Source organism: Copidosoma floridanum, unplaced genomic scaffold (genome assembly GCF_036245765.1).
Source record: "Copidosoma floridanum isolate Cflo_tuat_1 unplaced genomic scaffold, Cflo_Japanese_pri ptg000027l, whole genome shotgun sequence".
In the NCBI taxonomy this organism is placed as follows: Eukaryota; Metazoa; Arthropoda; class Insecta; order Hymenoptera; family Encyrtidae; genus Copidosoma; species Copidosoma floridanum.
The window spans coordinates 9,215,002-9,239,542 of record NW_028321904.1 but is presented as its reverse complement, the minus strand read 5'-3'; the positions used below and the strand labels follow the sequence as shown (position 1 = coordinate 9,239,542).

Genomic DNA, 24,541 nt, shown 5'->3' with positions numbered 1-24,541 from the left:
TTCGTTTAATTTATGTAGTTTTTTATCTGTGAGTGTTACAGTAATTTTCATAACAAAAATTGGACATAAAGTGTCCCGTACGTTGGATTTTATTATGTTTTTGGCTACACATTGATGAAATTCTCAACGATTCATGCTTGAAAAGGGGACTTCACTACACTCCAAAAATGTTGCAATTTCATAAACAAATTACCAGCTCGATAGGATCCAGTGTGATAACTGATTTCATTCACTCACTAACCTTACATCCTCAATTATTAATCCATTGAGTATCTTGGGAGAGAAATATTCTTATAGTAAAAGTAACATTTCCTTACAATGCAATAAAAGAAATTCAAATAACACAATTTTTTCATCGACGTCAATTCTTTGTATTTTTTTAGTACTCAATACATATCCCGTAAGTACTTAAATCCTTAAGTATTTGTTACTTTCCAAACATTCATTTCATCTACTAAGTGATCATGTTAATTATTCTTATACTTTTATCACTAAAAAAATAAGTACCTTATTAATTTCAGTTACATTGTTACATGGAACGATACTTTCAGATAAGATCGTGGATGTACCAAACGGATGAAATCAAAAGTAATGGCATTTTTTTTTTAGACTAAGACTATAGATAATTCTAGGCAATGGCATAACTAGGGGGGTGGGAACTAGGTAGCGCAGTGCAGTGGGGCCCCAAGCTTACATTAAAGGGATCCTTCGGAGCTTAAGTTGAAATACAGATGGCAGAGAAGAATCCTACACTACGCTACCCTACACGACACATGTTTACATACTGTTAGTTAAGGTCAGCTGTACACAAGCACTCCTTTATTGAAAATTACATGGAGCTTCCTCTATGTCATTGAAAAAATGTTGAAACGTTGTCAGTGAACGGCACCATCGTTACAAATTCAATTTTATTTGGAGTATAAAAATAATAAAAGTAGCAATTAAAGAAATACATTATAATGTAATAGAACGTATTTTAAAATTCACAAACAAACGTGAAATCTTTCTGCTCTGTTGAATCGGTTCTGTTGCGTATGTTCTTTTGTATGAATCAACTTACCTACACAAGAAACTCACTTAGGATTACTAAACATTTATTTATAAATGCCGAACTAGAAAGCTTTGAAATTATGTGTATTAAAAGTTGGGTTTTTCAAATGTAAAGGCCCAGAATCTAAAATTTTCATCACACTGGTCACTGAATACTTGAGCACTTACGAATAGATTTACCAAGATGTGTTAAGTACGCAAAGAATCATTAAAAAAAAAAAAAAAAAAAAAAAAATGTTTTTTGCAGTGTCGTGATAATTATAAAACTAAAATAAAGAATAAAAAAAGTGTCTAGTGGCGTTGTAAAGCGAAAACAACGAAACGAAAAAAAAAGATAGTGAGCAAAAATTGCTTAAAATTCCCACATTTTTAAGCGTTGCAGACGAACTCGATGATCGTGTCAATAGAAACAATGCCTAGATGGCTCAGAGCACGTAGGAAAAATCATCATTACCATTTTTCGGAAACTTAAATAAAACTGTCTATGCTTTAGAAAATCTTACAAACAAGCCATCAAGTGATAAAGAAAAACGTTCGATTCTATTTATGGGGATATTACAGCATCTTGGCCCTTATCCAAAAGATCTTCAATAAATAGGTGTTTTTCCACATTGTTTTATTTTTTTACTTTTAAATATGGACTAGTTAATCATTTTTGGCTGTACTACACAGAAATATAAGATGCTGCCTATTGCTAATCATCAATTATTTCATTTGCAGAAAAATAGTGTATGGTGTACTGGTAACCAGAACTGGAGGCATGTAGCAGATAGAATTAACATAGTATTTCGAGTAGGCGTGTAAGAGCATGTAAGGGAAAGAGGGAAAGAGTAGGTTCAATGGGTAAATTTGTGACCCTGTATTAGAATCAAATAAATAACTTTCAGTCAATAGATTTTTTTTTCTTGTTAATTAATAGTACAGCTTTAATCCTAAAAAACTTTTTGACTAAAGAACTAATAATTAAGGGATTAAATTATTCAAAATCATCGATCTTATCAGCTACTCGAATTAATATCCTACAGAATGCAGAATAAAAGTTATGTTGAAACTAAAAAGTTATATGATGAGGGCAGGCTGGACATTAACGGGAAGGGCAGGATGAGCACAGTGACTAGTGGCAGCTATAGTTTCAAGCCGATTGTTTGCGCTCTCCTAACCCAACTTCTTATTTTCGAAGACTGTGCTTTTTTGCAACTTGTAACAGTATTTCAATAAGTAGGACAGTTTGTACTGACAAATGAAAAAGTGAGAGAAGAGGGTGGATTGATGATTAGTTGCAATTGGCTATTAATTTTGTATACAGCGGTAAATCTATAAAAAGCTCTGCTACTAAGTTCGGTGTACCTAGAACGACCCTTGAAAGAAAAATAAAAAAACCTAAGTGTAAAAAGTGATAGAAAAAAGATTGATAAGGCTGTCATCAATTGAATTCAGACAACTAGGTTACGATTTTGCCACTAAGCTTTGTGTAACACATCTTTTTAACTCAGAAACTGGTAATGTACCAAATAAAACATCAACAATTTATCTCTGCCTATAATATGTCTTGAAAACCTAAGAATGTTTTTATTTTCACATTACTTTTCAGGTGTCGCAGGAAAATATTAGCTACACTGTTTCATGAAAAGTCATGAGCTTTCTAATAGAAAAGCTCAGCCAATATCTGTAGCTAGTGCTAATGGATTTAATAAATACAGTATTGATGAGTTTCTCTTACTTCTAAAAGAAGTTTTATAAAAGTATAACATCAGTGCTATGAACATTTGGAATGTCCACGAGACTGATATTTAAATTGTGCCAAAGTCTGATATGAGAGTCATTGCCAAAAGAGGAAGATGTCAGGTCGAGGAAAAATATCTGCTAAGCGAGGTGAGACTGTCACTGCAGAGTTATGTATATCTGCAGCAGGTACTTTCATGCCTGCGATGCTCATTTTTCCTCACGTTAAGCAAAACGACTTGTTTTTGAATGATAAATCAGAAGGATCTTGGGCTGTTTTCCGGAAAAGTGGTTGGATGGAAACTGATGTTTTCACTCAATGGATTATTAAATTTATTGAATTTTTAAAAGCATCCCCAGAAAATCCAGTGTTGTGACTTTTGGATGGACACTGCTCTTATGTCAAAAATCTTAAAGGGACAGAATTAGGTAAAGAGAAAGATGTCATTGTTCTGTGCTTTCCGCCACATTGCACTCATCGAATGCAACTACTTGACGTGGGTTGTATAAAGCCATTGAATTATTATCATGCGGAGGAGGTGAACAAGTTTCAGCGTAGTCCTTCCCAAGTTCAGATGAAAGATGTGTTTGGAATATGTGGCATAGCTTGGCAAAAAGTATGTAAAATAGACATGGCCTTCAATGCTTTTAAGAGAACCAGTATTTAACCATACAATGATTCAGCTTTTAATGATTTGCTAGTATATATCAGTGCCCTCCGGTGAATTTGGAAATTCAAAGTGATCAGTGATCCGTTGGGGGCGAAATGTAAGAAAATAAATAAATACAAGTAAAGTGTATTTAAATTTTCTGCGTTGATTTATTGATGCGCAACGTTTCGCTGACAATATGCGTCAGCCTCATCAGGCTACAAAATTAAAATTAAAAACACACAATGAGTGATCTGGAAGGCTCAAACACAAAAATACAATAAATTTTTTGTAAATTGTTACCGCAGAAACGCGAGAATTCGTAAGTTTGGTTGACTTACTCGTCACCTGTCGTGCTGTCGACTGACAATAAATTACAACCACAAGCCAGCGCTTATATAGGCGGAGCCGCAAAGGTAGACGGTAAAGGGCGATGAACTCGATCAGGACATTTAAACTTTCGTAGTAAAGGAAGGTATGCTCTATTAAAGGAAAGCACATCCTCCTTTCTATTGATGTTGTGTTTATCGAGTTTTATATAAAGCATTTCGGAAATAATTCTTTTTTTATAATTGGATTCTTTGTCAAGGATTTTAAAGTTATCCCAATCGAATTCATGGTCAAAATTGATTTGGTGTGCACAAACAACGGAATCGGAGTTTTTACTTTTCATATGTTCACTGATGCGGACCTCCGCCGCTCGCTTTGTTTCACCCACATATGACGCGGGACAATTTTTACAATAAAACTTATATACTACATTTGTCTGTTTATGTTTATTCGTTGTATCTTTTCCTAAGCGGACGATATGCTGCAGTTTATTGTTAATAAGAGGGTAAGTGTGAATATTGTAGGGTTTTAACATGGTTGAAATTTTTTCAAAATTATTGTCAATATATGGTATGCCAATTTTGCAGAGAGGGTAGGTGTTTGTAGTGCTTCTGTTATGATTACTATATTTGTGTCTTTTTAATCTGACCTTTATGTTTTTATTAATAAAGTTAAAAGGGTAATTGTTTTTTATCAACAGGTTTTTCACCCTAGCAATATTCACACCGTGAAAACGTGAACTGGCAAGTAAGATCGCCCTATCAACCAAATTAAAAACAATATTTCTCTTATAGCTAACTGGATGACCAGAAAAATAATTTAAGATTCGTCCGGAAGAAGTAGGTTTTTCAAACCAGTCAAAATTAAAATAATTAGAATTTCTTATTATCGTCAAGTCTAAAAAGTTGAGTTTCTTGTCAATCTCCATTTCATATGTAAATTGTAGTTTGGGATGATATGAATTAAAAATATTTAAGATTTGGTCAATATGGTCAACATTAATAAAAAGTAATACATCATCCACGTAACGAAAATGAAAAGATGGAATAATATTATAGTTATTTTTTAAAATGGAGAGACAATCATTTTCCAGGTCGTCCATTACAAGGTCAGCAAACAAAGGTGAAATAGGAGAACCCATTGGCGTGCCGAAAATTTGTTGATAAAAAATGTTATCAAAAGTAAAAAAAGTGTTATTGAACAAAAATTCTGTACATTGTCGAATTTCATCAACCGTGATTCGACATTTATTCATTATGGTCACAATACGTCGATCGATGCTCCGTAGTACCAACTCTAGAGGAATATTAGTAAATAGGGAGCTGACATCTAAAGACATTAGTCTATAATTAGTAGTGGGTTTTATATTTTTTAGTTTGTTTTTCAATTCAAAGCTATTATTAATGTGTGATATTGGAACGTTGACTGACTTCTTGAGTTCATCGTAAATTACTTTTGCTAGAAAATATGTAGGGCTATTGATAAGAGAGACGATAGGACGTAAAGGGGCATCGACCTTGTGAATTTTCGGCAAGCCATAACATTTAGCTAGAGTTGTATCTGTGAGCGACAAAGCGTTGGGATGGTATGTTCTAGAAAGAAAGCCGTTAGAGTTGAGATTCTTTAAAATGTTAGAAGTTCTCTTTTGTAGAGAGTTTAATGGGTTTTTTGAAATAATTTTATACGTCGATTTATCAGACAGTAAATTATGCATTCTTTCCGTATAGTCACTTTTTTTGAGACAAACCGTAACGTTGCCTTTGTCAGCAGAGGTGAAAAATATATCGGGATTTTTGTTTAGAAAATTTTTTGTTGATTTTAAATTTTTTGCATATTGGCGGTCCTTTCTAGAAATAGCTGGCTTTTGTTTGCAAGCATTAACTAAATATTGAGATAATTTGTCACGGATTTCGGTCTTTACTCGATCGTTCGTATCGAGGTGTGAGAGACCAACTTCTAGGTTTTTGATAATACATAAAAAATCGCGTTCACGAAAAGATGATGGGAGATTGAAATTCGGTCCAAGAGATGCAATTTCGGCGACATCTTTAGGAATGGCTGTATTCGTTAAATTGTGTATTGAATTATTATTACTGGTTGTGGTGTTTGTTTCCGGTAAGTCACAAGTGATGCTTACATTGAAGAGTTCAACATGAATCAAAGTAAAAAATTAAAAGTAGAAACAGAAAAAAAGTAAAAAAAAAAGCCCAAGGAAAAAAAAGGAAGCAAAGTGACAATCAAGTCTGATGGATTATTAAAAAAACCTGTAGAGTTCCACAAAAAATCATCTCAAAAGATGTCTGCTTATAATGGATTGCACAGGTAACCATTAACTACTGCCAATCAAGAAAGCACTCCAAATGATATTTTACATCATTCGATTTTTAACTATCCTTTTCTTTTGGGAACGTTTGTGGTGCAATCTGAGACTTGTGAGCTTAAAAAAGCACTCGGTGAACCTTGTGAAAATTTTATTTATGGTAATTTTTTTCAAACTTAAAGTCAAACAATACAAATTATTTATTATTATTTATATTACTATATATTATTTCAATACCAAAAAATTATTGAATCTCACAACGAAATCAAAGTGATATTAAGTAAAATACAAAATGATTACGTTTAAAATAAAATAATTCTATAATACGTTATTTTCATTGATAAGGACAAAAATAATTGATCAGTACTTATTTTTACAATTTTTTAATTAAATGTGTACCTTGATACCTCAAAAAATTTTGTACCCAACTCTTTATGCTCATCGTGTCCGACACTGAGATCTTCCTGCCCTGTATTTTGCAGTGCCACTATGTGCTTAACTCGATTTGAATTTTATCATATGTTATACTCTAGATCTTTCTCTTTAAAGAGTACCTTACATCATTTTTGTTAACGATTAATACTATTAATAAGAGCTTGTTACGAATAGAGTATCCGTACCGCCCGGCCTTCCTCTCTCTTACTGTATACAAACTTTGAAAAAATAACTATCGACAAAAAACTTAAAAGTAACATTCGTAAGGAATGTCCTTTTAAAAAATGGTTCATTAAAGATTGTTTGATGTCATACTAACGTTCGCGAAATGTTCTTTGACTCTCAGGAGTCATACAGAAGATCTAAGTCAGAAAGGATACCATGGAAATTTTTCACAATTTTTCGCTAGGCATGATTGGATATGCCAAAAGGTAAAAGATGTCATTTTTTTTGTAAATAGTGTTTGTGATATCTTTCTTTTTGCGATATCACTATTCTTTTATATTATTATGGACATCACGTAAAGCACTCGTGTGTTGAATGATAATGAAGTTAAATACCAAAATCTTCACAAAAAATGTGATATTAATTTAAGTAAGACAAATAGTGCTTTAAAAGAGATTAAATCAAAATCCAAAACTTACAGAAATTGTTTTTACTCATTTAGAGTTCAAGCAAGTAATGATGCAAAAAAATGTGATGTAGATCCTTATTTCCAAGTGACTCAAATGCTTATGTTTTTAGCTCAAACATTTCGACAAGCCACTGATAAAGCAATTTTATTTCAAATGTGTGATCTATTTCTAAATAAATGTTCTGATTCAATAAGACCTGGTTTTTCTCTTCAAATCCTAAATGACTTTCACCTTCTTTTATCTGTATAAATACAGACATTGACTCCTCAACTTTGTTAGCAAACAATTAAAAAATACGAAATAATTCAATGTAACCTTACCGAGGTTTTTAGAGACATTTTGTTATTCAGAAGTAGAAAAATTAAATTATGAATTAAATTAGAGTAAAGTTGTAAAGTGGATTATTGAGTTATAAGAAGGTAGGTAACTGTCCATAAATCAGTATGCTGGCTGAAAGTATTAAAATTCTTTAACATGATGAACTACCCTCAACCTATTCATTTTGTTTTGTTTTTCGTACCTATAATTATCAATTACACTCTACTTTGTTATAATGTATTAAATATATAAGAAATTTATTTTTCTAAGTATTATAATAAAATATTTGTGTAGATACATACGAGTGGGGCTCTACCCACCTGCATGCTTTGCAAGCCAAATCTAACAATTATAACCTTACAAGGAATTAAAGTTTTTTAATAAATTTTTTTATACAAACGATTTTTTCATTAGTTTTAATCTGAACTACTTGCATCTATATTCTGTAGTGAATAAAGAAATTTTAAATTGGAATTATTTTAACATATTCTAACTACCTAACACTAATTTATATATTTTCTATTGACGTTTTTGTGAAATGTCTCAAAATATCCATTTAATTCATTTTTTCTTTTTCAAGGAAATTTTTGCAAGTCGCACGCTTTTACCAACGGTACGGGGACGAACTCCAGGTAAATAAATGTGCACATCTTCATTTTACAATAGCAATTAATTTTATACTACCTATTTTTTATACTACACTGTACCTATGACCTTCTTTTCTTACTCAATTAGTACGTATCGAGGTTTTAGTACGTTTATCTATTTCTTTGTTAATACTATTGTACAACTACGAAAAAGTAAAATTTTGTGTGTGTATGGTTATGACATAACAAAATTACATACATCAATTTAAGTTTTTCAGAGTCATTTAATAACAGAAACCCTGGAGGTTTTTCCTAATAAACAGCGAAGAGACAGTAGACTACTTTCATCAATAGCATAAAATAAAATTAATTTTTCTGATCGAAAGAGATTGCCTGTCTCTTACATGATTCCATGCCGTATTCGCTCCGTGCATAATCGGTACAAATTGGAACTTCGACACTCAATTTGTATTTGAAATACGTGTATCAAGTCTATAGGTTTGGCATTAGTGTCGACTTATACATGTATTTAAAAGTCGAATCGGGTGTCACAGTTCCAATTTTTGCCGTTTGTGCACATAGCGAATACGTAACATAAAATTATTATTGACACGCATACGTAATATAAAATCGTATGTTATTTTAATTTCAATAACAAATTATTCTACAAAGCAGATTTCGAATGAAACATTAAAATTCTTAAATATTGTACTACTGCCAGTCTCGGCTTTGCCCGAGACTCGCTCAATGAAACACCGTAGTGTGTTGACACGTAAAGTAAAAGTACATAATCTAAGGTGGGGAGATTGATTTGTGATGCTTGCCAGTTGAAGACTGTTCTACTTGCTCAAGTTTATACTTTCTTTATAGCTTTATTGTTAGGGCCAGCCTGCGCATACTTTGAAGAGGATCAGTAATTCCTGGGTAAATGCTTAGAGCCGAGAGGGTAATGCAGGGTTGTCAGTAGTCAGGATGTAACCCGTGACATCTGCCTGTGAATGAGTGACTTGGTTCAATAGTGACTGGTTTGATACTCTTTTAGTGAGCGAACCGTTGCTGAAAATTTTTTCAAGTGTGTAATTTTTGGCAAGGTAGTTTAACGTAAAATGGCCTCAAAAAGAACCGATGAGATTGATGGTACGTTAGAGAATGTAAATACTTATGATGGCCCGAAAAAAGCTCTGCAAAGAGTGCATAAATGTAAATATACATAGATGTACATAATACATGGCATAAATTTTCCTTCCCTTTACAAAAAAAGCTACTACGACTACACCCCCCGGTATGCGTAACTTTATACTGATTGCAGCCTAGCTCAGGTGAGGGGGCTTTGAGCTGATGGCATACCTTTTTTCTTATACTTCTTCTAACTCCTTCATTCTTTAACAAGGCTTTGGCGATTTTGAATTAAATGATGGCTTGCTCTGAAATTTAGAGATTCTGTAAATAAAGTACACCAGATTTTTTTATGAAAAAAAAATAGGTAGGTCAACACATTTATTTTTGAGAAAACCACTTGTGAAAATTCGTCATTTTAACACGTCACCTTATAGAACCTGACATTAAATTGACTATTGTACTGCAATACAAAGGTGTAGGCCCAGAAATTGAATTGGTACATATACTTTTCATTATAAAAAATCTGTTACTTAAAAAAAAAAAGGGTCAATACGTTAAATTTTGAGAAAACAGTGAGGAAAACGTCGAACGTGAGAATTGTTTTGTTCAGGTATTGTAAGATCGCATGCGCTATACATACATAAAGATACAAGCATAAAGAATTAAGTCCAACACAACTATAGGTACGTACTAGCAGAAGAGAGCAAGAGAGTACGGTGTTGTCAGTTTTATCAGGTCAGGGCCATCATCTTTAAACAAGGTACCTCGGGAAAGCTAATAATTTTTTAAACATCTGTTTCTCTTTTCCACGTATTATCAACATCTTGTTAACACACGTATATAATAAATATAATTGTGAAAAAAAAATACAAATAATCATGTGCATTATAAGTACCACACAATAGATACGACATTAAACGCACAAACTCTCCTTACCATAATCCTATCAACCCTAGCATACATTAATACTGATATACGCCTGTTGCAAAATAATTTTTTTTTTTCAAAAAACGTTACTTATCTGTAAGATTTTTTCTTATATTGTTTTATTGCACTCCAATCGTTTTAAGAGATTTTAAATAATGTTTTGTAAATTGAGTTTTGATACAGTTGAAAAACGATTATTTATAACGAAGGAAACAAAGAGTAAGTTATGTGCTATTTCAATGTTTTATATCTGACTACCAAGTTCTATGAAATTTTTTATGATATAAGTAAATATAAAATTACTGTTGCATGTAGAATTAGTTCTATTAATTTTTTTGATAGTTTATATGTAGGTGAACTATTGAATAAAAGTACAGGTCTAATAGGCATATTGTTTTGTGCTGTTTAATTAATGAGTTTAATTTTCATGTTAGTGGATTCACCTAGACAATGGAGTTTTATGAAATGCTAGAGTAAATAGAGGATTTTTTTTTGTAAATTCATGAATTCTAGTCGCTACTTTTTTCAAGGGTCTTTTCTCAGTTTAATGAAATTGCAAGAAATGTAACCCAAACGTTTTTAAAATATAGTAATGTTTATTTATCCCTACTACAGTTTTTTCTTTGTCCTCTTATGTCACAAAAACATTATTTAACTTTACCCTATTTCCAATGCTATAGGTTTTTAGTACATAGTTATTTTTAGCCAAATATAGATAATTTCCGATAATTTTCGATAAGTTTTTTTTTGTAAATTTTTATAATTCATTGTGAGGCAAGAGTTTGGTGCTCAAAAATATTTTTGTACATACAACTGCTAACAAATCTTTCATTTTAATGGTATTATAGGTTTTAAAACTTAAATTAAAATTTTTCAATAAATGCACTTTCTTATTGCTAAATGTGATATTTGACAATAAAAAATTTATGATCCGAAAATCTGTTCTCATCATCCGTGTTAATAATTGTGTTATCATTTAACTGTCAATTTTTGTTTTATTTTAAATTATATAATTTTTTGCTTTGTTTCATATTTCTATTTCGAACAACAGAATGAAACTAAATATTACTTTACAAAAGTTTTGTTTAGACGACTTTTAAATAAATGCTTATGACATCTCTTTTATTTTACATTTTTTTTCTGTCTTTCACTAACCATGTCCTTCCTGCATTTTTAACTGTATTTTTGAAAATGAGTTGTTAACGTTGGTTTTAATCGATATGTATTTCGACAACGATTCATATTTTAAATACTCGTTGTAGAACTAGCTTGAAGTATTTTTTAACCAAAATGCTTGTTTTAAATAAAGGATAGTATTGGTCGTCACTTGATGAAGGTCCATGTTAGATTGATTAAATAAATAGAACTAAAAACTGATAGGACTGATTGCAAACAGCACTTATTTTGTATCCACTTTTAGCATGAAAAAATTTCATAGAGCTTATTAGTAAGATAAAAACCTTAAAACACCGCATAACTCAATCTTTATTTTCTTCAATGTAAGAAACTATTCTACAAGTTTACCAATACTCAATGTACAAAATATTATGAAAAATCTTTTGAAATAATCTAGTTGCAATGAAACAATCTTAGCAGAAATCTTAGAGACACTTAAGGTTTGCTCAATACACGACTATTTTCAGTTTCAAAATAAAATATTTTCCGCCATAGACGGTCTCACAATGAGTAATCCCACTAGCCCGCTCCTAGACGAAATTTTCATAAATCATTAAAAAAAAATATTATAAAACAATTTGAGTATTAAATTACTATTCTGGTATTGTTATGTTGACAACCTAATCCACTTTTAGACCGGCGCAAATAGACAAATAAATGTATTTTTCAAATACATACACAGTACGCAAGAATATTCAATTCAAATTAGAACGAGAGCAATCAGAAAATTAACTATTAGGATTTAACAATGCACAGAATAAAGGATTAACTAAACGACAGTTTTTTTCATGAATCCACCCACACGTACACTACTATGCACAAGAATTTCATTCATTTGTATTCAGGTGTATTGTCTACTACAGTTTCATCTATAGATTTCCGTCCATCCCTTCAAACCGTGGAAATTATAATAAAGAACTAAAAATCATCAAACAAATAGCATACAATAATGGCTATAACCTTACTTTTATTGCTGACATTGTTGAAAAAGTTGAGTTTTTTTCTTGCTTGTAAAAGAACAATTATTTTGTTATCACATACAATGGAAAACCAATGTTAAAAATAAAAAAGCACTTAAAAACGCATGATATACAATAGTGTTGAAATCTAATAGAAGTTTGCAAATAATCATGAAAAAAAGAGAGCAAAACGAAAAAATAAATAAATCAGGTGTTTATGAACTACGTTGTGGATCTTGCAATAAGAAATATATAAGACAAGCAGGAAGAGAATTGTAATGCAGAATCAAAGAACACAAAAGCGCTTATGAAAAAAGATCAGATAATTCCAGTCATACAAGCCATTTAACTGAGTATGAACATATTTATTATGAAAATTTCGAAATTCTGCACACATGTAATAAAAGTAAGAAATTAGAATGATAAGAAGCATTACAGATTATATTAACATGTATTGTATTTCATTTACTTAGGTTGACTATGTACCTTTCCGTATGCGATTTTTCTGTTTTTCTTAAAGTGTGATTATAAGTGTGTATAATTAGAATATAAGCACTATTTGTTACTTGGTCTTACTGTACACACATTTAAAGAAGGTACACTAGCCACGGCTTAATTCGTGCACCACGAAATTCTAAATTTTTATCGACCTTTAAATTAAAATTTGAGAACCACTGTAAGGCGTCCAACCGTCGATTAGGCAGATTTTTTCCTGAATGACAGTTTTCTGATGATAATCGTATTTTTTACGTCGTAGTAGTTGGCAGTACGATTTATAATAATAATAATCGTATATATAATCGTAAATAACGATGTAGTTTACTGAAGTTTCTTCTGATTTCTAGAACTAATTAAACAAAAAAAAATATGTTGTGTGTAAGGATAGACAAATTGTTCCTTTATGTGTTAGCAATTGGGTGGAATATGTGGTAAAATCTTCCCATGTAAATAATTGAAAAATCAGTGAGTATGTTAATATTTATAATAGTACTTGTGTTTTTTTAATGGTAATAATGTGTGTTATACTCTACTCATTTGTCATTTCTTTTTTTTCTTTTGACAATGTACTGAGTTCTCACTAATGTGTGCATTCCGTACAATCTGTCGAAGAAAACAATAATAGATGTATCCAGAAATAAACTGAACTATTAGATGGGCATGCTCATCACAGTGGAATCCAATTATCCTGGACAGAAAGACAGTCAAGAGACGAGATAACATTGATGGAATAAAGAAGAAGAAGAAAACGAAGCAGTTGGTTATCATCCACAGCATCCAAATCCCAAAATAAAAACTCTGGAAATCCTCATCAAGTATCCTACCTGTTATGGTAAGCTTTTGTTGATGCACTTGTACTATTTCATTTCAGCTTGATGACTCTACATGCAAGTCACCTAGCAACCACACTTTCATTACAACAAAGAGTCTCCAATGAGCTCCAGACTTGACAGATAGATAGTGATGTTTAATTTGGTCAAGAGGATATTGATGAAGAGATGCTTGGAACCTTAATACATAGCTATAACGACTTGTAGTCTTTATTTGTGCATATTCTGGTCGTGTCTTTGGATTATTTTTTGTTTTTTGTAGATACAGCCAGTTCTCGGATGAGATAGTCGATACTCCTTATCAAAGTAGTCGTATGATTTTAAATTTATAATACTTAAGTGCGATGACTTTGTAACACATGAAAAATATAATATAAATTTCTTTTTTATTTTAATTAGTTTTTTTTTTTTTTTTAATTATTTCACAAAAAACGTACAAAACGATGCGCACACCTTCTTAAAACTTATGAAAAAATATATAAAAAGCTAAAAAAGTTGTATGCGTAAAGGTATTACAGATATTTTTACAGGACTCACGGAGAATTTAGCCACCCATACGCGTGTTGAACAAAATGCCTCAAAAAATCAAGATGATATAAAATGCCATTGTTTGGAGGAGTTACTAATTCGCGGAACCACGTGCCATCATGCAATTTTTTTTAAATTCTATGGTACTGTTTTCGCAGTTTTAAGTAATTTGTTTCTGCATCCCCTCTTTCAACTAAAACAAAAGAAAATCTAAGTCAGCATGATTCGATAATAAGATCTATATAATGTTAAACTATATGCATATATATTCTTACGTTGCCAAAGTAAATTATTTGCTAACCACTAGAGTAGCAGTTAACAAAAACTTTAAAAAGTTACATGCTATACTAGTGTTTTGTTAAAATTTTACTTTAGTTTAGGTTGGGTCTTAATAAAATCGAAATGTACCCGTCAAGTATTTAGTAAGTACCCGTCAAGTGACCACCATGTCCTCGTCAAGTACCCTCCAAGTACTCGCTAAGTTCCCGCTTAATGCGTTCCAAGTTATAACTAATAAAATTCTACCATGTACTTGTTATGGTTTCGTATTGTGTTTCAATTTTATTGGGGTCTAAGTTAAAAATTTTTAGCAAAGTACTAGTATAGCTTAAAATTTGTTTTCTACAACTCTTTTTAATAACAACCATTCTATTTAAATCGTGAAAAGTTGTCTCATAAGTAAGCAGTGAATCTCTGGTCACTTTGGTTATTTAATTATGAAAGGTTAACATTTTTGTAGCGTAATGGCTAGTGGTTGTCGTTTTATCAATGGCCTAATTAACTGTAAATCTAAGAAACGAACTAAATTTTAATTTCATGACTTTGATCTTTATTCTAGTTATATCTAATAAGTTTGTACTACATTGCATTGACATTTATAACAAGATTAGATCAGAAAATTATTTTAGCCAATTGAGAAGTGGAATAAAATTCCCATGAAAAACATTTTTTAACAAACACAAAAGTCTTAGCAAGTTTGACGTATTCAAGCTATTTACACAAATTTATATCTGATAACGTATTTTTATCATCCGTTTATAATTTTATCACATACAAAAACTAGTTCAATAATTTTCTGCTGACTATTATACAAATCCTAATTTCAATCATCGTATCTGTATTTGTGTTCAATTTAATTATGTAAGTTGACAATACATGTTTAATAGATTGCTTATTATAACTTCTTACTAATGTATAATAATTCACGTTTGTATTTTTCCTTCAAAATTTCGTGCTAAAAAAAAAGTGCGCATTATATTAAGATGTGAGAATAAGTTTTTTTATAAACATCTTTATAACATGTCAAATTAAAATTTAGGTTTTGACAATGATCACAGTTTATTGTCGAAGTTTTGCTTGGAAAGTATTTCTATGAGTAAATCAAATATTGGAAAAATTAAATTTTTTTTAAATAAAACAAAATGTATTTTGCTGGGGGACATAATAAGAAAATAACATTTTTAAACTGATTTCGTTATTTTATAAGCCTGAAGTTTCATCACCCAACGTGTGTTTTGGTTAAATAAGTTATATTAAAGTGAAGACAAAAAGATTTAGAGTTTAATTTAAAAAAAAAAATACAAATCTGTTCTGTTGTATAATTGTAAGAAGTAGTGTTAAGAAATCCATTAAAAAAATTATCATCAACTTTTATTACTTTTTTAAACCCAGGTATAGATGGAATGATGTAATATGATTTCCATGATAATCAACTGTCAATTAACAAAACATATTTTATGTAATACACTTACAAACGAGTAATAAAAATGCCTTATAAGATATACATGAGTAATTTACGTTAAGGACTTAAATGCGTCAAACTTGCCTAGACTTTTACATTTGTTAAGAAATATCTTTCATGAGGATATCAAAACTTAAAAAAAAAAGAAGTAGCTTCATAAATCTATTATAAAAATATTTTAGTAAAAATTCCGGTTTATCACATCATCTTAGTAACAATTTATCTACTTTTTGTGTGTTAATTTTTTATAAAAAGATAATGTGTACATCTTTTGCACCTTTCAGCCATGGTTTTTTCGTAACTACTCCGATATATGCAACTGTTGCTATTCTGCCTTAACATATTTGTACAAAGACCTCATGAAACTCTTTTATGGTTGAATATATCACTTAAAATTTGCCTTTTTTTGCCATTTATCATTACTTCTGATAAAGGTATGGCATGAATTTTAGAATTACTCAAATTCATACCATGTGTTCTACAATCAGCATATAATAAACGTTAAGGTAGTAGTACAATATTACAAATTCTGATAATTACGTGTCTAATCTTTTTTTATAAGCATTTATTGCTGCAGTACTCATCAATTGCATACCAATTTCTGATATTAAAATCTGAAATTTTCTGCAGAGTACACGATCTTGTGTGTTCAGGTAGTAAAACGCGTAAAATACAATTTAATGTATCTTGTTAGATACGTTATTCGCCATTATTGTTAGAGCATCTCATTATTTTGGTTATCTGATGTTTCAAAAAATTTTGTAACGCAGGTGATCTATTAAACACTTTGGGTAAAAAATCTGTAACATTTAGCTTGGTTCATAACACAAATTGTTTACTAGCCAACAGTCTCAATGATGATGAAACATAAAAACATTGTTTTGGTAAAATGTTTGAAAACAGTTTTAACAATCTCGTTTTGACTATGTCTCGATATAATAATGTTTTAGTAAATAGTTGGTTATATTGATCTCGCTATCTAATTTTATTTAGAGTTAAACATATTACAACGTTTTTGCCATATCGATCCAAGCCATGGCCCTCCTCAGATAAAACTACAATTAATTTTAAATTGAGATGATATAACTAGCACAATATCGCAAATAAGTGCCACATTTCCCCTTGTTTTTCGGTATTTCATAACTGGCTTTCTAATTAACATTTTGACGTCAAATTTTGACAGAAGATGGGTTTTATAATTCTTAACAAACCTACAAAATTCAAGACGATCGGATTCAAACTTTTTACAAACCAGCAAATAAACTGAAAGAAGGTTCTTCCGAAAAATGGCTCAAAAAAAGTTGTTAGACCACATATAGCCATTTTTGAAAATATTAATAAGATGTTAACCCAACACCGATTAAACTTTCGTATACCTAACTTTTTCTTAAGTATCCTGAAAATATATCGGAAAGCAGTGTTCTTTCGCAAAGTACCAGCGGTGGCTCACGGAGGCGCTAGACTAAGCGCACCGCCAATTCAGGCCACGCCCACTTCCTTGCAGCGCTGTGCCAATTCAGCACCACCGCTGGTACTTTGCGAAAAAATACCATTTTTCGATACATTTTTAGGGTACTTACGAAAAGGTAAGAGACACAAAAATTCAACCTATGTTAGATTAACATCTTTTTGAGATAAAACATTTTGAAAAATGGTTCTATGTGGTCTAACAACTTTTTTAGAGACATTTTTCGGAAGGACTTTATTTTAGTTTCTTTGACGGTTTGTAAAAAGATTGCATCCTATCGTCATAAAATTTCATAGGTTTGTTAAGAATCATAAAACCCATAATCTGTTAAAATTTGAATTTAAAATGTTAATTAAAACGCCAGTTATACAATACCAAAAAATAGGGTGAAATTGTCACTTTTTGACAATTTGCGGAAAATGGTAAAGCCGACTTGGGTTTACCAGAGCTCATTTTGTTCGTCTTGAAATTGGACATTTTTTTCATATGAAACGTTTTTTTTGCCGAATCATAGCTTTTCCGATAAAAGCGAAGAACCTGATTCCGCCATTTTAACCACTTTTTTTACCTATTGCTGACAATTTTTATGTCCAAAAGTGGTTACGTTTGTTTTTGGGCTCGAGATCTATACAAAAAAATGTTTTTGGTCCAGTCTGGATTTCCTAGTCGAAAATCTAGTTTGCTCACACTAAAGCAGTTAAAGTACGAGTTGTTAATCATCAGAGAGATGCCAAAGATCATAATTTTAAATCAGCTCTAGGAGAGCATGTTGTCACCACTGATCATAATTTTGGTTTCAATAGTATTAAAATTTTAGATACTGAAATTAACTTACACAAAAGACTTTTTTCGCAAATGCTTCATATTTATCTAAGAAATGAAAATCGATAGAATAACTGATACACAAAAACAAAAAATTGCTAAAAGGCCTTATTGAAGAAACAAAAAAGAGATCAGTAATTTACTTAATCTCCTCTTTTTTAGGCAAGTTTTTATCAAAGACAGTTTCATATATGTAAAACGTTGATTACTACTTCATGTGTGTATATATATAAACTTATGTGTAAGTATCCCGTATTATAGGTAACGTTGTTATTCTCATTTTATTGTAAGACTTCGCTTGATGAGGATCGTTTTTGCCTGTGTCTAATAGACGTGTCAACTTCTTTTGACGAAAAAAGCAGTTATGAGCTTACTTCTTGTAAAAAAAGTACTATTTTTGCGATATTATTTTTGTGGTATAACTAAATCATTGTTAGGTAAACTAGTAGTACTTTAAGTACCATCTGATATATGGATTGTACTACTCTGTATCAGCTATTCATATTTTATTCTCTGTAACTTATTTGTAAGAGTGAACTTTAAATGTTCTAAATTGCTTCATGAATTAAAGGGTTAGAAAAATGATTAAGATTGGGACTATGTTTTATTCGCAATCGATTATATTTAGGGGCAGCTTATATATTCGCAATATAATATAAATGATCAAACTAATAAAATAAAAGTGTAAGCCTTCAATCTTATAAGTAATTATACTGTTACTGTTAAAAATTAAAAGCTGTTATTGTACTATATGAATGTTGTTTCGAACCATGAAATTTTATTTCGTCCAAGGTGTTCTAATTAAAAGTAATATTCACTGCACTACATTTACATCAACGATCTCTTTTACTATAGTAACGCTATTCTTATCTCTACTATCTCTATACGTGCAAAATCAAGACAAAGACTTTCGTCTGTATTAAGCTTATGTTTATCTTTTTTTATCTGCTAGCTATTTTCACTGTATTGTTTCAATGTACAGACCCAAAATGCTTGTGACATTTAAATTCAACTATTCTGCGCAAGTCAGTCAGCTCACGACCGCTGTTGAGAACGATTCTCTCACAGCGAGCATTGATAGGTAATTTTCTGTTAGTAAATCTGTACATAGTTCTTAAGCAACGTGGAGATTTATTAACCCGCTAATTCCGATTCCTACTTCAGACAATTGCCATCCCAGCATTACTTCCCAGCACAAACATTTTAGTAGCAGAGCGTGGTTCCAGAGGACCATTTAACCGTCGGTGTAGGGTCGAGACTTGCAACGTGTGCTGACTCCAAGTTCGGCTGTGACCTGTTTAGTATTCGGCATGTTGTGTGTGTGTGTGTGCTCGTGGCAGATTTCACGAGTTCAAGTGCAGTGTGGGCGGCTTCCATCACTGAATCGTCAAGGCGGGCGGTCGTTAACTTTGACGCACTTCGGCTTGTTTGTCATGCACGTTTCACGGCAGTATTAAGTTTTCTATATCGTTGTACTTAAAACCGCTTTTCAAAAAAGAGGTGAGTTGTTCCAGCGAATCAACAATGCATACAGGAGTCCGAAGATCTAGGCCAAAAAACGTTTACACATACTATAATTAAAGGATGCTTAAAGGTATTGAGAGCTAATTGGGATACCTTTCAAATAAATTGAGATAAAATCTTCACATGTTAAGATGATTCTGAAGAAACAAGCTATTTTAAAGGTAATAACTATGGTGCTGTAGAGGAGGTCTATCTCGATTCGGCTGCACTTCTTTCTGAAAAGCTGAAAAAGCTTCCTGCGCTACCAGAAAGTGACAAATATGTAGTCTTGGCTGCGCCAAAAAGTCTCTTGTCAATAGCTGTACAAACCTTTTCAAGCAAGTTTAGTAAAGACTGGCTAGAATTTGAGGATCTGTTCGGAGCTATCGTCGTGTGTGATTCTCAACTAAGCAACGTCGAGAAGTTGCAGCACCTCAAGACATAGGTCCAGGGCGAAGCAGCGGAAATGCGCTTTTGGACATCCTTTCTCGCAAGTGCGTCCGCCTACACCTCCGCACCGTACAGCAGGATCGAGTTGGAGACCGACGCAAGGAGCCGTCTTTTGGCTTTCCGCGGGCCTCCAACATTCGGCATTAACCGTGAAAGCCCCCCAGAGACCCTAGCGGCCTTATCGGCTGCTCTCCTGATGTGCTCCCCGAAGGTGAGTCATGAATCGATCCACACTCCAAAGTAGCGTACCACCAGACTCGCGCAGATTACCTCACCCCCAACGCTCAGGCAAAAGTTTTCCCCAAACCATCTTTGCCTGGTGAGGACGACCATCTCCGTTTTTCCTACAGCTAGCTCAAAACCGTGATCCCGGAGCCATCCCGACACTATCGCGACCACCCACCATATTTTGCGCTCGGCCTCCTCTCGCGATCTCGCTGTAAAGTACAATGCTATGTCGTCCACTAAGCCCATCAGCTTGACCCCAGAGGCAATTCAAGGCGCAAAAGTTCGTCATAGACCAGGTTCCAGAAATCGGGGCCAAGGCTAGATCCCTGTGCTACCCCCGACGTCAGACTCCTCTGTCTTAGTCCATCTTTCGTGTTGTACCAAAGTACTCAATCCTGGAAGTGACTTTCCAGGATCTTTCTCAGGTAGTCCGGTACATTCTGGCGCTTCAGGGCCCTCATTATGTCGGACAATTTCGCCGAGTTGAAGGCATTCTTTACGTCAAGAGTCGCCAGGATACAGACGCTCCTCGTCTTATGAGAGGGTTTCCATGCCTCCTTGACCAACTTAAAAACCTCAGCCACAGCCATAACCGTCGATCGCCCCTTTCAGAACACGTACTGATTTTCTGCAAGGCTGACTTCCCCTCTTAAGCGAGTTCTTATCAGTCTCTCTAGCATTTTTCCAGCATTGTTTAACATACCTGAGGGTTGGAATGACGACAAGACCAGGGGGGGGTGATTTGCCCTGTCCAGAAGAACAAGCTTTCGGATCTTTTATCGCTCACTGAACAGTCCAATGCGCAGGCACGCATTAAACATATCCAACAAAACGTGTGGCTTCTCCGCAGCTATGATCTTGAGGTCCTCGAACGGCACCCCGTCTGGAACAGGGGCCTTCCACCCCAGCGTCTCCGATGCCACCGACCCTAATTCATCGAGAGTAAAGAGAGGAACTTGTCTAACACTTATGTCCTCCCGCCTCTTAGCGGGATGCTTCAAAAAGAGGCAAGAGACCACTCTCTCCAACAAGGAAGGTTACATCGCAGGCGTCGGGTCCGTACCGCGGAGTCTTTTTAACGCGATCCAGTAGCCCAGGCCCCACGTGTCCTTATCAACCTCGGCGATAAGCTCACGCCAGCATCCGTTCTTGCTCACCTTGATCACCCTCACTAACGCTTTTTTTGCTTCCTTGTACGCGAACTCTTCCTAAATTCTGCTGAACAAAAAAACAAGCCAGAAGAAAGAAGTGGATGCAACAACAACAGTAGTAGTGAAAATAGCCGAAGGGCAGACCTTCGCAAAGGTGTTGAGGACGGTGAAGGCGAACTTTGACCCTGATAAGGCTAATTTGTAAGTCCAAAGTGTTGTCACTACAAAAAAAGGAGACATACTTATTAAGGCCAAAGGTGTAAAGAATGCTACTGCATTCTTACAGCAAATTGAAAAGTTGGTAGCCGGACAGGGTACTGTCAAAATGAGCAACAAAAAAGTGACATTAGAGGTCCGAGACCTGGCTGCTATTGTAGAGGACGATGACGTCAAAGAGGCTTTCACTAAGACTTAAACTTAAGAGCCAGGAGCCAGAAGTAGCTCTCTTAGAGCCAAATGCCAGAGGACAAAGGCTGGCGTTAATAAAGGTGGACAAAGCAACTGCCAGACAAGTAGAAGAGGAAGGCAGGTTACGAGTTGGCTTCGTAAGCTGCCGAATACGAAGAAGAATTGAGATAACAAAATGTTAAAAATCCTTAGGATATGGACGCGTCTCAGGCAACTGTAAAGAAGAGAACAGATCAAAGCTTTGCTTCCGGTGTGGAAGCTCAAACCACCAAAAGAAAGAGAGTCCAGGCCCAGCACGGTACTTCTTTTGCCCAAGGACGGACAACAAGCACGAAGCAGGCTGTGGGAGCTGCCCTTCATTCAAAAAAGCGCTAGAAGAGGCCAGGGGTAAGGCTCAAGCAGAACAAAAGTAAGGCAGAAAAGGTCTTGAGTAGAAAGGCAGGCTAATGTGCTTTTTGCTAGTTTTCCCATACTGGACGCTTCCCCGGATGGCAGATAGAGGCATCCTCTAAAGACATGAGGTAACAATGGGCAGCTAAAGTTGGTCTCAGTGGTAGTGGTCAGGGGCCTGTGTGACGTTGGCGTGTGTATCTGTGGTGGTGTGGACGGAAGAGTAGTGCCCCTTGTCTTCACTGGTATGGATGCATGGGCTGAATCTGCTTGTGCTCCTTGCTCTTTGCTTTCTGCTGCCACCGTGGGTGGCACTTTATTGCTTGATGCGGGCCAACAAAAACTAGCACCCGTCGTGTATAAAAGTAAAAGTCGGTTAAAACCTTCTTCTCAAATACATGCACCACACTCTCACTAAACAAACACAAGGATACTAACAGATTGTTTCGGGTTGCGTGTGGTGGGTCCTTACCTGGGCTTGCGTTAGAGGCCTGGCAGCGGGTGAAGCACGACGATGAGTCCAGGTAAGTCTGGGTAACCACATCTGATTTGGCTGTACGCCTCATAAACAAAAAAGACATGGTGGGCTGACCAATCTAGGCTTACTACCACTTCGGAGGCTACATGGCGGCATGCACCTTACGCCAGCTCGTTTTGTTGGGTTGTCTACGCAACCATGATACTGTAGGGTGCTGCTTATTCTGTTTTTCTGGCAGTTGCTTCGTCCACCTTTATCAATGCCAGCCTCTGTCTTCTGGCATTTAGCTTTAACAGAGCTACATTTGGCTCCTGGCTCTCAAGTCCAAAAGTCCGAGCAAAAGCCTCTTTGACCTCATTTTTCTCTACAATAGCAGCCAGGTCTCAGACCTCTAATGTCACTTTTTTGTTGCTCATTTTGACAGTACCCTGTCCGGCTACCGACTTTTCAATTCAATGTGAGAATGCAGTAGCATTCTCTACACCTTTGGCCTTAACAAGTATGTCTCCTTTTTTTGTAGTTACAACACTTTGGACTTTCAGATTAGCCTTATCAGGGTCAAAGTTCACCTTCATCGTCCTTAGCACCTTTGCAAAGGTCTGCCCTTCAGCCATCTTCACTACTACTGTTGTTGTCGAATCCACTTTTTTCTTCTGGCTTGTTTTTTCACTCAGGAAAATTTTTTCTTGTTTGCCACTGCCTGTTTTCTTTTCCTTTGGAGGCATGGTGTGCTAGCATTCCTCAGGGCTGTTCGATGGGCTCTTGTTTCTTTTACTTCGTTCTATTTTCTTTAGGGCAGTGTTCAGGGTTCTTTTCTGTACATACCGTCGGAACTTATCTCGCCTTTGTTCCCTCCACTGCAGAGATTCGAATGAAAACTTCCAAGCGTTTGCATGAAAAAAGCCTATTCGTAGAACCTCTGCCTCTTGAAGGTGTTTAAGCGAGGCTTTGAGCCCATTCTTAACAGCGTTTGCTGTGTTTCCGTGTTATCGTTAATTAATTGTAGCGTAATATCTGTAATATCTTTTGTTGCTGATTAGACTTTATCAGCTACTTGCTGTCGGTTGACTCTGAGCTTAGCGCCACTTTCTTCCAAAGAGGCAAGCTCCTCTTGGGTCTGGTGGCTAAATACTGACACGTTGCTGTCCTCAGTGTTGTTGGTGCCTATGCTCGACAGACTTCCTTTTCGTCCTTTGTCCGTTAGAAAGGGCCATGGAACATCAAGCAGTCCCTGATAGCCATGAGACACGTTTTTGTGGCCATCCCCCAGAATCCATGAGCCCTGCGAAAGTCACCCGGGCTTTTACCGGATCGGAACTGCCGGCGGATTTCCTCAGAGAGGTTACTGCCTGACGTACAAGTTTTGCATCGACATTTTTAATATTGGCTTTTTTTTTTAATGTCGCACTGACCTGCGAGGGCCAGCACTACCCTTTTTTCTAGAAATGAGTATTTGGAAAGGGTTTAAACCAGGGCAGCGGCCCAATCTGTTACCTGAGAGGACCGATACTTGCTCGGGCCGGCCAGGAGTCACCATTCTCCCTGGGTCCCACCTGGGGAGACTGCCCTGGCGTTGAGTAACAAGTCTACGAACGGTGTTCGTGTGTAATGTATGTATGTGTTGGTACACAACGGTCTCTAAGAAAGAAGGTTCCATCGGCGGCGTCGAGTCCGTACCGCGAAGTCTTTTTAACGCACTCCGGTAGCCCAGGCCCAACGTGTCCTTGTCTACCTTAGCGATGAGCTCGCGCCACCATCGGTTCTTGCTTACCTTGATCGCCCTTACCAATGCTTTTTTTGCTTTCTTGTACGCGGCAA

At 34.6% G+C, this 24,541-nt stretch overlaps 1 protein-coding gene across 3 annotated transcripts in view; it reads right to left on the bottom strand.

Moving 5' to 3' along the window:
* The window catches only part of MED28 (mediator complex subunit 28), a 232,066-nt gene that overhangs the window by 83,114 nt on the left and 124,411 nt on the right, over positions 1 to 24,541 (bottom strand). The window lies entirely within an intron of this gene.